The 12724-nt window shown below is 43.6% G+C and overlaps 1 protein-coding gene across 1 annotated transcript in view; it reads left to right on the forward strand.

Moving 5' to 3' along the window:
- The window catches only part of KCNA4 (potassium voltage-gated channel subfamily A member 4), a 37625-nt gene extending 25239 nt beyond the window's left edge, over positions 1-12386 (forward strand). Inside the window, exon 2 of the transcript XR_013996398.1 lies at positions 12322-12386. The gene's annotated coding sequence lies outside the window, so the exon portion shown is untranslated. The remainder of the gene's footprint in view (positions 1-12321) is intronic.
- The last annotated feature ends 338 nt before the right edge of the window (positions 12387-12724 follow it).

The raw sequence follows: 12724 nt of genomic DNA on the forward strand, positions 1-12724 counted from the left end.
AAGGAAGGGGGAGGCAGTGAGGGGTGGAGGGTAACAGCTGAGCAAGGGCCTAGAAAACCTGTTGGGTGGGGGCAGCCAAGGGGCCCGGTGCCTCTCACACGGAACAGGCTCCAGGCCCTTCCTTTCTCCTCCCCATGACCCGTCACTCCAGCTCTCCTCGGAGGCCCCACCTGGTCTCGCCCCCACAGCTCCGATCAGCGGCATGGCCTGCACTGCTTCGCTCCACCACCTTGCCCGCTTTGTACAGCCCTGCCCCGCCCCACACAGCCCAGCCTTTGGGGAGCTCCACCCCCAGAGGAGAAAGGGGGAGGCTGTAGACAGGAGGTTGCAGGAGAAGGGGGCAGATTAGGGCCCACCAAGTTAGATGGAGGGGAAGGAGGGAGAGACCCCACAGGACTGAGGACAGAGATGGGCGAGGGAAGAGGGCCATGCGTAAGCATCGCCCTTGGTTGAAGTAGAAATTCTGACCCCATTTTACAGACTCCAGCAGAGTGTGTGTGTGTGTGTGTGTGTGTGTGTGTGTGTGTGTGAGGGGCGGGGAAGGCCAAAGACAAAAGAGGGTGTGAGGGGACTGGATGGATGGAGAGCAGCGACATTTGATTCATGGCCTATTATTTTTATTTTTTGTTAATATATTTTTATTGATTTCAGAGAGGAAGGCAGAGGGAGAGATAGAAACATCAATGATAATGAATGGATCTGCTGCCTCCCGCATGCCCCCTACTGGGGATTGAGCCCGCAACCCAGGAATGTGCCCTTGACAGGACACTTCAGTCCACAGGCCATGGCTCTATCCACTGAGCCAAACCATCGAGGGCGACCCATGGCCTATTTAAAACCACTGCAGTAGGCTGAGCAGGGGTCTTATCACAATGGTGTTACCTGATAATGAGGGTGTCTCTTCTTATGTTGGGGTAATCAGAACTGCAGCAAAGTAAAGACACACCCATGGAGCCTGCAAAGGGTTTCCACACACATGATGCAATTTACTTCATGTGGCAGCTAAAGAGGGTGAGCAGAGCCTTGGAAGGACATGAGGTCTCCAAGACCAGGGGCTGGAGGGAAAGTGTGTGCCGAGCATTCTGTGCCATGAATTACAATCTATCTATCTACACTAATAAAAGAGAAAAATGGTAATTGGCGTACGGTGATACCGTTTTCATTGGCTAATCAGGGCTATATGCAAATTAACTGCCAACTAAGATTGGCAGTTAACTGCCAACAAGATGGCGGCTAATTTGCATATGTAGGCACAATGCAGGGAGGCGAAAGGGAAAGCAGGAAGAAGCCCCCTGCCACTGACAGTGATCGGAAACCCAGGGTGGAGCTAAGAGCTGGGGGGCAGGGCAAAGGCGGCCCTGGGGCCGCCTTTGCCCTGCCCCCCAGCCATGATCGGAGAATCAGGCGCCTTTGCCACCCTGGCCAGTGATAGCAGGAAGTAGGGGTGGAGCCAGCGATGGGAGCTGGGCACGGTCGAAGCTGGCAGTCCCAGGAGCTAGGGGTCCCTTGCCTGGGCCTAAAGCGAAGCCCACGATCGCAGCGCCCCCCGCTGACACTGCAGGTCCCTCCTGCCTGGGCCGGACGCCTAGGCCAGAGGCGTTAGGCCTGGGCAGGGGTGGAGCCTGCAACCGCGGGGAGGTGGGGGTCCCCTGCCCAGGCCTGACACCTCTGCCGGAGGCCTCAGGCCTGGTCAAGGGGCCGATCCGGTGATTGGTGATCGGAGGGTGATGAGGGTCAACTCCTCTGGCCGAGGCATCAGGCCTGGGTGGGGGGCGGAGCCGGGGATTGGGGGGATATGATGGTCCCCTTGCCCAGGCCTGAAGCCTGGGTCAGAGGCGTCAGGCTTGGGTGGGGGGTGGAGCAAGCGATCAGAGGGAGATGGGGGTCCCCTGCCCAGGCATGATTCCTGGGCCAGAGGCCTCAGGCCTGGGCGGGAGCCAGAGCCAGTGATCGGGGGGAGATGGGGGTCCCCTGTCCAAGCCTGACACCTCTGGCAGAGGCGTCAGGCCTGGGCAAGGGGCTGATCAGGCGATCGAAGGGTGATGGGGGTCAACGCCTGAGGGCTCCCAGTATGTGAGAGGGGGCAGGCTGGGCGGAGGGACACTCTCCCCCCCCCCACCCAGTGCACGAATTTCGTGCACTGGGCCCCTAGTCTATATATAAAAGCCTAATATACTACGTGTCTGACTGAGCAATTGAACGACCAGTCACTATGACATGCACTGACCACCAGGGGGCAGATGCTCTGACTGGTAGGTTAGCTAGCTGTTGAGGTCTAGCCAATTGGGACTGGGCAAGATGGCTTTGATTGGCCTTGATCACTGGCCAGGCAAAGGGACCCCACCCATGCACGAATTTTGTGTACCAGGCCTCTATTTGGTTAATAAAATTATATAGGTTTCAAATGTACAATTCTATAATACATCATCTGTATAAAGTCAAATCTCTGTCCATCAGCATATTATTTGGCCCCTTTTACCCTTTTCTCTACCCCAACCCTCTTTCAGAACATTTACTTAGCTTTTTATAAGGAACCATATGGTGTGTTTATGGATCATTTCTTGTGTGCTTTTTGCCCAATGATATGGTTGCTAATATTAAAAAGTCAAAGAAAAATGCCCAAAAGAGAGGTGACAGGGACAAGAACTGAAGGATCTAGAAGAATTTGCAATCTATAATAATAAAAGAATAATATGCAAATCGACTGAATGGCAGAATAGTGGAATGACCTTCTGGACATCCTTCCAGACAACCTTCTGGAAGACCTTCTGGATGAAACCAGGGCTGCGAGGGCCAAGGCAGCCGCCAAGGTGGCTGGGGCTGCAAGTCGGCCAGGACTGTGAGGGCAGAGGCAGTCGGGGCTGCGAAGACCTACTCTTGCACAAATTTCATGCATCTGGCCTCTAGAATGGAATATTTGCCAAAAACAGTTGGGAAGATTTAGACTTCTCTTCTGTGTCCTTTGCCATGTTGATGACACTTTCAGACATCTCTTCATATCACTGTAAAATGTGAAAAATCACATTCAAGAAGCAGGAGTGGCTCTAGCCAATTTGACTCAGTGGATAGACAGTTGGCCTATGGACTAAAGGGCCCCAGGTTTGATTCCAGTAAAGGGCACATGCCCTGGTTGCAGGCTTGATTCCCTGTAGGGGGCGTGCAAGAGGCAGCTGATCAATGATTCTCTTTCATCACTGATGTTTCTATCTCTCTCTCCCTCTCCCTCTCTGAAATCAATAAAAATATAATTTTTTTAAAAAAGAAGCAGGAGTGACCCAATAAAACTGTTTCCTTGGACCACTTATTGCTCATTTGCACTTACCTGCAATGGCTATCCTATTCATGAGGTCTTCCACTGAATTTTGGTCCTCCCCTTTATCTAGTGGTTGTGAAGTAGCTGAACTGATGGGTGAAGCTCTGAGGAAACAGGTCCCACCAGGCAAATCCAACCCATTGATCCTTAAATGGTAAATTAAAAATGCTCGCTAATTTATCCTGGAAAATATGACAAGATCAGACCTACACCCTATTTTTTTTCTATTTATTATTTTTTTCTTTTAAAATCATCTCTATTGAGGTTTAAGTTTTGTACAAAAAGCAGTATTGGCTTAAAGTGCGAGTTATTGAAGTTTGACAAATGTATACACCCATGAATCCAACACTACAATTAAGATTCCTGACTCTAGCAACCTGTGAAACCTACATTTTGTCACTACAGATTAGTTTCAATTTCTAGAAATTTATATAAATGATATATACTATAACCTCTTTTGTTTCTGGTACTTTTACTCAGCATAATGTTTTGATGCATCCATGTTGTTGGATGTATCACTAGTTGGTTGCTTTTTATTGTTGTACTAGAGGCCCAGTGCACAAAATTTGTGCATGAGGGGGAGGTGTTCCTCAGCCCTCTTCAATCTGGGACCCCTCGGGGAATGTCCAAATGCCGGTTTAGGCCCGGCAGGATCGAGCCTAAACCAGCAGTCGGATATCCCTCTCACAATCCAGGACCACTGACTCCTAACCGCTTGCCTGCTTGCCTGCCTGATTGCCCCTAACTACTACTGCCTGCCAACCTGATTGCCCCCTAACCGCTCCCCTGCTGGCCTGGTGGATGCCTAACTGCTCCCCTGCCAGCCTGATTGCCCCCAACTTCCCTCCCCTGCCAGCCTAATCACCTCCAACTGCTGTCCCTTGCCGGACTGATTGCCCACAACTGCCCTCCCCTGCTACGACCCACCTCCTCTGCCAGGACTTGCCTCCTCTGCACCGCACGGAGCTGCAGGACTCCCAGGCCTCACTGCGTGGAGTAGCCCCTGGGCCCCGCCTCCACTGTGTGCACGGCCATCTTGTGACGGCCATCTTGTGATGATGTTAGGGCGTGATGCATGAGGGCATGACACCACCTAGGCCAGCCGTGGGCAAACTACGGCCCGCGGGCCGGATCCGGCCCGTTTGAAATGAATAAAACTAAAAAAAAAAAAGACCGTACCCTTTTATGTAATAATGTTTACTTTGAATTTATATTAGTTCACACAAACACTCCATCCATGCTTTTGTTCCGGCCCTCCGGTCCAGTTTAAGAACCCACTGTGGCCCTCGAGTCAAAAAGTTTGCCCACCCCTGACCTAGGCTATTATTAGTATAGATGGTTATACCACATTTTGTGTATTCATTCACCTGTTGGTGGAGATTTAGATTTTCCATATTCTGTTTTGATGTTTTCCACCAAATCTTGGTTTTAATGCCACCTGCTAATTGTGTCATGTCCTTAAATTTTATTCATCTTTTGTCACTTACTACTTGGACATAAACTTTCCCCAACACTGCAAGAAACCAATATATCATTAAAAGTTTATATACGATATGTATATTTAAGTGGAATTACTTAGTAGTTAAAAAAAATTTAGTTCTTAATGATTTCTTTCCCAAAGGAAATTGCTTCTAATCAAGAATGGGTAATCTTTTCCCCCAGAGGTCACTTTGATCTCTGCGCCATTTTGTCACTTTGATGGCAGCAATATGAGGATTTATGGAGAAATACAGGCTGACATATAAGCAGACCAGCAGTCTGCTGACAGAGCACTTCCTTGGTTCAAAGAAATAGTGCATGACATTTAGAGGGATTTCAGTTATAAAAGTTGATAAATGAAATGTAGAGTTTTCTGTGTACCTCATTCAAAATTTAACCTTTTTGAGACCTTCACTAGTGTTTTCTTTGTTTGTTTGGGGTTTTTTTTTTAAGTGACAACCATCTGACCTGGAAGTTGCAAATTTTGAAGACCAGTTTTGCTCCTGCCAGCCTTAGTTTAGCATAGCAGCTGAAGTTAGGAACAATGTGAGTTTAGGCATGCTGTTTTTTAAATCTTTCTCTTAGATATTTTCTTTTAAATCTTCATACTTAGCCTCCTAAATCTAATATGAATGCCTGAGTACTGATTTTTAAGTTCTCTGGGGTCCACTGTTTTTCTGTTCTCTCTTCCTCCTCTCTCTAGTTTTCTTCCTCCTTCATTTTCCCATCTGCATTTGCATTTCTCCCTTTTTCTCCCTTCTTCCTTTTAGCCACAAAGATTCTTTAGGCACGGACTGAGCATCACAAGAGAAGTTATTTTACCTCTGCTTTGACTATCTTGCCTATGAAATTTTGCTCTCCTAGCACAGAAATCTCAATGATGCTGCTGGAGTGAGTTCTGTATCCTATACCCTGGCACAGCTCCTGGAACTGGTCTCAGTGGGACTTCTGTTTTAGAAGCTGCCTTAGGATCTTTGTAGCATCCATCGTTCAGTTTGCTTTCCTAAAAGAATTTTAGCAAATGCATCTCCTCAAAATGTCTTGCCAAAGTATTTGACCACTTCATCATGTAAAGATTATATGTATAAAAATACAAACATATGTGTATGTTCATGAATATATATTTACCCACACATAACTATGTTCATACTAGTTAAACCCCCAAGGCACCTTCCTCTTCTACCCCCAAAGCATTTACTTCTTCCTTCTCATGGTTGCTGTGAATGCACTGATTGTGTGAGGCTCCTGGGAGTCTTTCTCATTCCATCTCATGTTAAACTAATTCCAGTATTCTTTAACTTAGTCATGATAATATAACAACTAGGCAGTTCTACTTGTGCTTCCAAATGTAGACTGGAACCCTGCTGAACCAGTTGGCTAGGTGGATAGATGAATGGGGCAGCAGGAAAGGTAGGAAAAAGAGGTATTGATAGGCTGCAGTGGATTGTCTCTGAACATGAATAAAACAAAATTATCATTCATTATTTAATTTGCAATCATATTAGCAGTTGCTTTTACAGCAGGGAGATAATAGACTTGGCTAGTGGACAGTTAAGGGTCTTATAAAATGGTTATGATTTGATAAGTGTCACTGATTTTAAGATTTAAAAACTTCACTAGTAGCACCATATGCTCTTAGTCTTCAAGGAATATTTAGTGAGCTTATACTATATGCAGAACCCTGTGCTGTGTCAGACATTCTTTTTAAAAAATATATATTTTATTGATTTTTACAGAGAGGAAGGTAGAGGGATAGAGAATTAGAAACATCAATGAGAGAGAAAGATTAATCAGCTGCCTCCAGCACCGCCCCCCCTCCCCCCGCACTGGGGATGTGCCTGCAACCAAGGTACATGCCCTTGACCAGAATCGAACCTGGGACCCTTCAGTCCGCAGGCCAACACTCCATCCACTGAGCCAAACTGGCCAGGGCCAGACAATCTTTTTTTAAAGTATATTTTTATTGATTTCAGAGAGGAAGGGAGAGGGAGAGGGAGAGAGAAACATCAACGATGAGAGAGAATTTTTACCTTTGAGTATCTACAATTGACAAATCTAAGAAAGAAAACTACCTTTTCAAAATTTTGATGCATATCTGATACGAATAATACTGAAGCATATTAGGTCTGTATTAATTTTCCACTGCTGCTTTAAAAAATTTACCACAGTGTCGACCTGTGAACCAGGAGGCCATGGTTTGATTCCTAGTCAGAGCACATGCGTGGGTTGCAGGCTTGATCCCCAGTGTGGGGCATGCAAGTGGCAGCCAATCAATGATTCTCCGTCATCACTGATGTTTCTATCTCTCTCTCCCTCTCCCTTCCTCTCTGAAATCAATAAAAAAATATATAAAAATATAATAAAAATTAAAAACTACCACACAGTTATCAGCAGAGTTGCATTCCCTCTGGGAGCTGTAGTGGAGAATCGATTTCCTTGTCTTTTTCAACCTTTAGATACTGCCCACATTCCTGGGCTCCTGTCCATTTCCCATCTTCAAAGCCAGCAATAACATCATTCTGACCTCCACTTCACATCTCCTTCTCTGACTCTTCTGCCTCCTCTTATAAGGATCCTTGTGATTGATGGCTTTGGGCCCATCAGGATAACCCAGGATAATCTCCCCATGTCAAGATCTTTAACTGCATCACATCTACAAAGTCCAACTCACAAATTCTGGGACTCAGGATATGAATATACATGGGGTCCATTATTGTGCCTGACAGAAGTTCTAGCAAAAACCATGACCATTACTTGCTGGGTAAAATCACAGAACTTAAAAGCACAGTAGATCACTCATTTCAGAGATGAGAAAACTAAAACATAGCAGAAAATGATTATGCAACCTGGTGAAAAAAGCACAGATTTTTGATCCTTAATCAGATTACTTTCCCAGTGTTTTTTATGCAGCTTTTCATAAAACTGTGCTTGTTAATTGATTAGTTTTTTATTCAGAGCCTATACAGACAGTTCTCGGATTATGTCAGATTCGACGTACGTTGTTTCGTGGTTACGTCACCATCTCCCATTTATTTATTAAAAAAAAGTTCCGTCATTTCAACATATGTACATATGTGCTTTATGTTTTTTATTATTTATTTACCACAAGTAAAGGCCAGGAATTGTTATCTTTCTTTTAAATTTTTTTTTTTACTGTTTCACTTCCTTACTACGTCCATGTGAGCAACTTAGGTGCTTATGTAGGTGGGTTCCGACTTACGGCAAAAATTGTGTTACGTTGCGCCGTAGGAACGAATCTCCAATGTAACCTGAGGGCATACTGTATTATAAAATTATAAATAATAGTTTTAAATTGAATTTGAGGCCACTCTGAAATTTGAAGGGAGTCTCCTTACTTGGACTTCATTTTTGACACACTTTAAGAAAAGAGCTGGATACTTCAAAATTAGTTCAGTGACTTTTTTTTTTTTTTAAAAAAAAGTGAAAAATACCTTAAGGCTCTCCAAGAAGCTTATAAAATTTATAACTGTGGCTCCAGTTGAAATTGTGCAGCCCAGAATTCTTCCTCCTCAGAGGGGAAGAACATATGATCTTTGTGAATACTTCTTACTCAGGCTTCAATTAAGAAATTTCCATAGTGAAAAGGTAAACAATTGGTATTTATGAACAGAGAGCATGATTAGAGCTGTGCTGTGGCTTATTTTGATAGACTATTTAATGGGCTGTTGAGCAAACTCACGGTACCATTTAATTTTCTACATTTCATCTGTGTAGTGTGCCTCGATGCTATAGTCAATTAGAACAGCGTGTTCTTATGTCCTGGTACAATATATCTGGTTTTATGGAGCTGACCCAAGGTTAAATTAGAAACTGGCTCACTACCTCTATTTCTTTTTCTTTTCTCCTCTTTTCTTTTCTTTTCTTTTCTATTATTTTCTTTTCTTCTCTTTTTGCAGTTTGGATTTTTTACAATCTAGAGGATACATTTGGTCATTTGGTTGCTCTATTTCCTGGTTGCATTTCAGGAGATGACCTGAAACATAGACAGCTGATCTTGTCATTCATATTCACTGGACATATCTAAATTACCTAACCAAAACGCAAGGACTTATTAAGTATCTCTTATATTCAAAGAACCATGCTAGGGATAGCACGATGAATTAGACACAATCTTTTATAGCGGGGAAGCCATCAATTTCAGATTCAATTTAGTTCCTATTTCCTTTCTAGTCCTTAGTGAAAATCTGACTCTGAGCAAAAACTTAACTGCTTTGAGCCTGTTTCCTTGCCTCCAAAAGTGGACAAATGAAAGACACCACACAGGGATGTTATAGAATTAAATTGAGGTAAGGTGTGTGAAAACACCAAATATAGTGCTTGATGCAGAGCAGGTGCCTCATATATGTTAGTTTTCAGCTTCAAAGAGCTCACAGCCTAGTGGGAATGATGAGATCTATAAATATCTGTAGGACCAGGCAAAGGTGATAAGTGGCATGAGAGAGGTCCAGATAAGGAGCTGTTGGAGTTTAGAGATGAATTGTGTGAAAGGTGTCAGAGAAGGGTTCCTAAAACATTTTCATGGCATTTTAGCTCATCATTAAAAGAGGAAGAGGATTTAGACGTATAGAGATACTGGTTTTGAGATTTTTGCTTCCATCTCCTGGTTGATCTTCCCACTAGCTGGCTTCCTGTGCTGTATCTTGTGCACTATCAGTGTTGGGATTTCAGGTCTTGTCTCTTTTAATCTGACTCTGGTTATGCTCATATATCGTTGAGGCTTAATTAACCTTTCTTGTAAGGGCACTCTGGGTTGATGCTTTTACACTTCTCAGTATATGCCATTTAAATAGAATAATTATATATTTTTAAGGCAAGTTATACCCCTCCCCGCAATTAACTTCTGATAGTAAGATGGTTCCAGTTAAAGTTATCTCATGTTGTTGGTTTGCAGAGATCTAGGCTAGTTTTGGGGGAAGCCTTTGATGGGAATTAATTATAACCCATGGAATCAAGATTTTCTTTCAAAGAAAAAAAGCAGTTGTCAGGTGTTTGTTTAAGATGTGTGTTGCTGGAAGCCGTTGTCTCCCACAGTCGCCCACACAGTTGGTTCCATCTGTGTGACCATCTTAATAGCAGTCTGACCTCCATTGGCCACTGCAGCTCACTGAAGACCTGGTTTAGAAAATAGACTCATTTTGCACACTATTGAGCAGCTATTTGGAGGTACTGCCTTCAGTGACTTACGGCTTGAACTAGATTGAAGTCCCACATGTGGCTTTCCTTCCTTATTTACCTGCAAAGTCAGACAACCTTTACCAAATTTGAGTCACGATCCTTCCCATGCCCCTACTCTTATTAGTGTTAGAGTGACCATATTTTCTGAATCAAAGGTTGGGATATATTGTATGACTTAGGATCCAATTTGGGAGCCTACTATCCATACTAATAAAAGCCTAAGTGGTCCTCACACTGTGATGCCCTCACAAGATGGCTGTGTGCACAGTGGGCGCACACAGGTGGGCGGGGCTGGACTTGATGCTGCGTGGGCTGCACAGAGCCTGCCTGGGAGTCAAGGAGGGTCCCCCGGCTCTGTGAGGCGAGGCCTGCCTGAGGGTCCAGTGAGGCCTGCCTGGGGGTTTTGCCTTCTCCCTGCTCTGCGCTGCACAGAAGCAGGACTCCCAGCTCCAGCCTACCTCTTTGGGGCAATCCATCGATGAGCCCTGGATGGGTGGGCAGGGCCTACCTCTTGTGGGTGATGATAGCAGGGCTCCTGCACTGTGACTGGGCACAGGCCAGGCTGGGGAACACCATCCCCCTCCCCTGCCCCGAGTGCATGAATTTCGTGCACTGGGCCTCTAGTATGTAATACATGCCATTGAGCTGAGGGCATCCAAAGCTTTCAGTATATGCATACAGGATGGGGTAAAAGTAAGTTTACAGTTGTTCATATGGAAAATAATACAATAATTAATAAATAATAATACAAGAATAAACTGTGTTTTGTGTACTCACAACTATAAACCTACTTTTGCCCCACCCTGTATATATACAGATATATACACACATATATACACTGTGTGTGTGTATGTGTGTTTGTGTGTGTGGAGCTCAAACCTAGTTGGTTACTGTACCTTTATTACTAGTAACTTGGCCTTTTTTCCTCTTCAGGTCTCAATTAATAAAATGTCTGGTATTCTTTAAATTGCAGCACTGAACTTTTGGCCGCAAAGTGGGTAAATCTGATTAGAGTATAAGGTATTAAGAGTTCTTAATTATTAATTGCTATTAATGATATAGGAGTATGTGTTTAGATTTTGGGGAATGTTCAGCTAAGTGGTTATATGGTTGTTTATTCCTAGATAAGCATATCAGAGGGCACTATTAATTTTGGTTTGGAGTCAAACAATTTTTGCTGCTGTGGCCTGGGATCCTCTACCCCTAAAAGGAACCATAGTCTCTGAGATCTTGGTGATGAAGATTCAGAGGAACAACATCTGCCTCCCTAGGCACCAGCTCTGGCACTATTTTGTTCCTATCTTTGAATTTGGGTTCAAACAGATAGAGGTTTTGTGGGGAGAGAAAGGACTCTACCCTTGATCGCATGATCAGTTGTTCCTCATCTGAGTGGGCAGATTAGTGATGCATGGGTTACAGCGTATAGGGTTTCTCTGGGCACCCTGACTAGACTCTCAACAACAGGTTGAAGTTAAACTCAACAAAAGAGTGGGGCTTTGTGAAATCAGAACCACATCATATGTCTTTTGGAAGAGATGGAAACAGAAAACTTGACAAGAATATATGAGTCCCTATAACCACGTTTTGATATGTATGGGGGTGGAAGGGTTGAGTGGGGAGACTAAGGACCCTGAGTGGTTTTCTTCATCCTGTTATCATCTGTTGTTTTTCATTCAGCTCTTGTTTCACCTTGTCTTAAACTCTGTCCACTTCCTTTAAATATATGGATTTGGGTGGTACTGAATGGTTAGTCCAATTAAGTGTTGGGAAGTACCCTACTTTTGACTAATTTATTGATACAGTTTTCAGAGAGCAATGATATTCTTATTGTGAAGCTATGCAGATATATTTCTTTCTCCTTATCTTTTGGGTATTTACTATGGGTTTCTGCTTTGTGGTTACTAATGGACTTACATACTAGTATAACAACTGTTTATCTGTAACAGTCTATTTTAAGTTGATAACAGGTTAAGTATGATCCCATTTTGAAGAACAACATTTTTACTCTCTTTAAGGATATTCACAAGCAAGGAAAGAACTCTTCTTAGTATTTATGTATCATCTTAAGCAATAATATCACTCTAAGAACTTCTAACACTAAAGCATCAGGCTGAGGGCATCCAAAGCTTTTATTGCCAAGCTTTTAGCATGGACTGCTTTATTGACAAGAGTCATCTTCAAACTCTAGATCTTTGTCTGTATTTTGACTCTAGGCAAGTGTACAGGAACCTTGTGAAGTCAGTCTAGTGGAGCAAAAATTTTCTTTCATACAGGTTACTCTGGGGTCCTACCCAAAGTTCTCATTTTTCTTTTCTTTTTTTCTTTTCTTTCAGTTTTAACCCAATATGCCAAAAGGACTTCACTGCTCCTCAGTCTCAGCATAATATGGATCCCAAAGGTGAGGTTGAGGGAGGCCTCCAGGTGCTGTGTATTTTTGTGGGCTGGAGGAAATTACAGTCTGTAGCAGTTCCAAAAGGGTCTCATAAGCAGTTAATGGTTATCAGTTGAAAAGATGGGTCGTTTTTGAAAGATTTAGTTAAAGTAGAAGTAGTTTTTTTTGTGTGATAGTGTTTATCATAGCACAATATGCTATTGTGTACAGTGAATTCATAAGAAGATGAGTATGAACATAAATACCCACCCTCTACCTCCCTTATTTTGTAGCGCATGTCCCTGGATTTTTGTTCCACAGAACAGAATTTGGTCAATACTGTTTATAGAATCTAGAAAAGAGAA

The sequence above is a fragment of the Myotis nattereri genome (genome assembly GCF_964212035.1).
Source record: "Myotis nattereri genome assembly, chromosome: 9".
Classification (NCBI taxonomy): domain Eukaryota; kingdom Metazoa; phylum Chordata; class Mammalia; order Chiroptera; family Vespertilionidae; genus Myotis; species Myotis nattereri.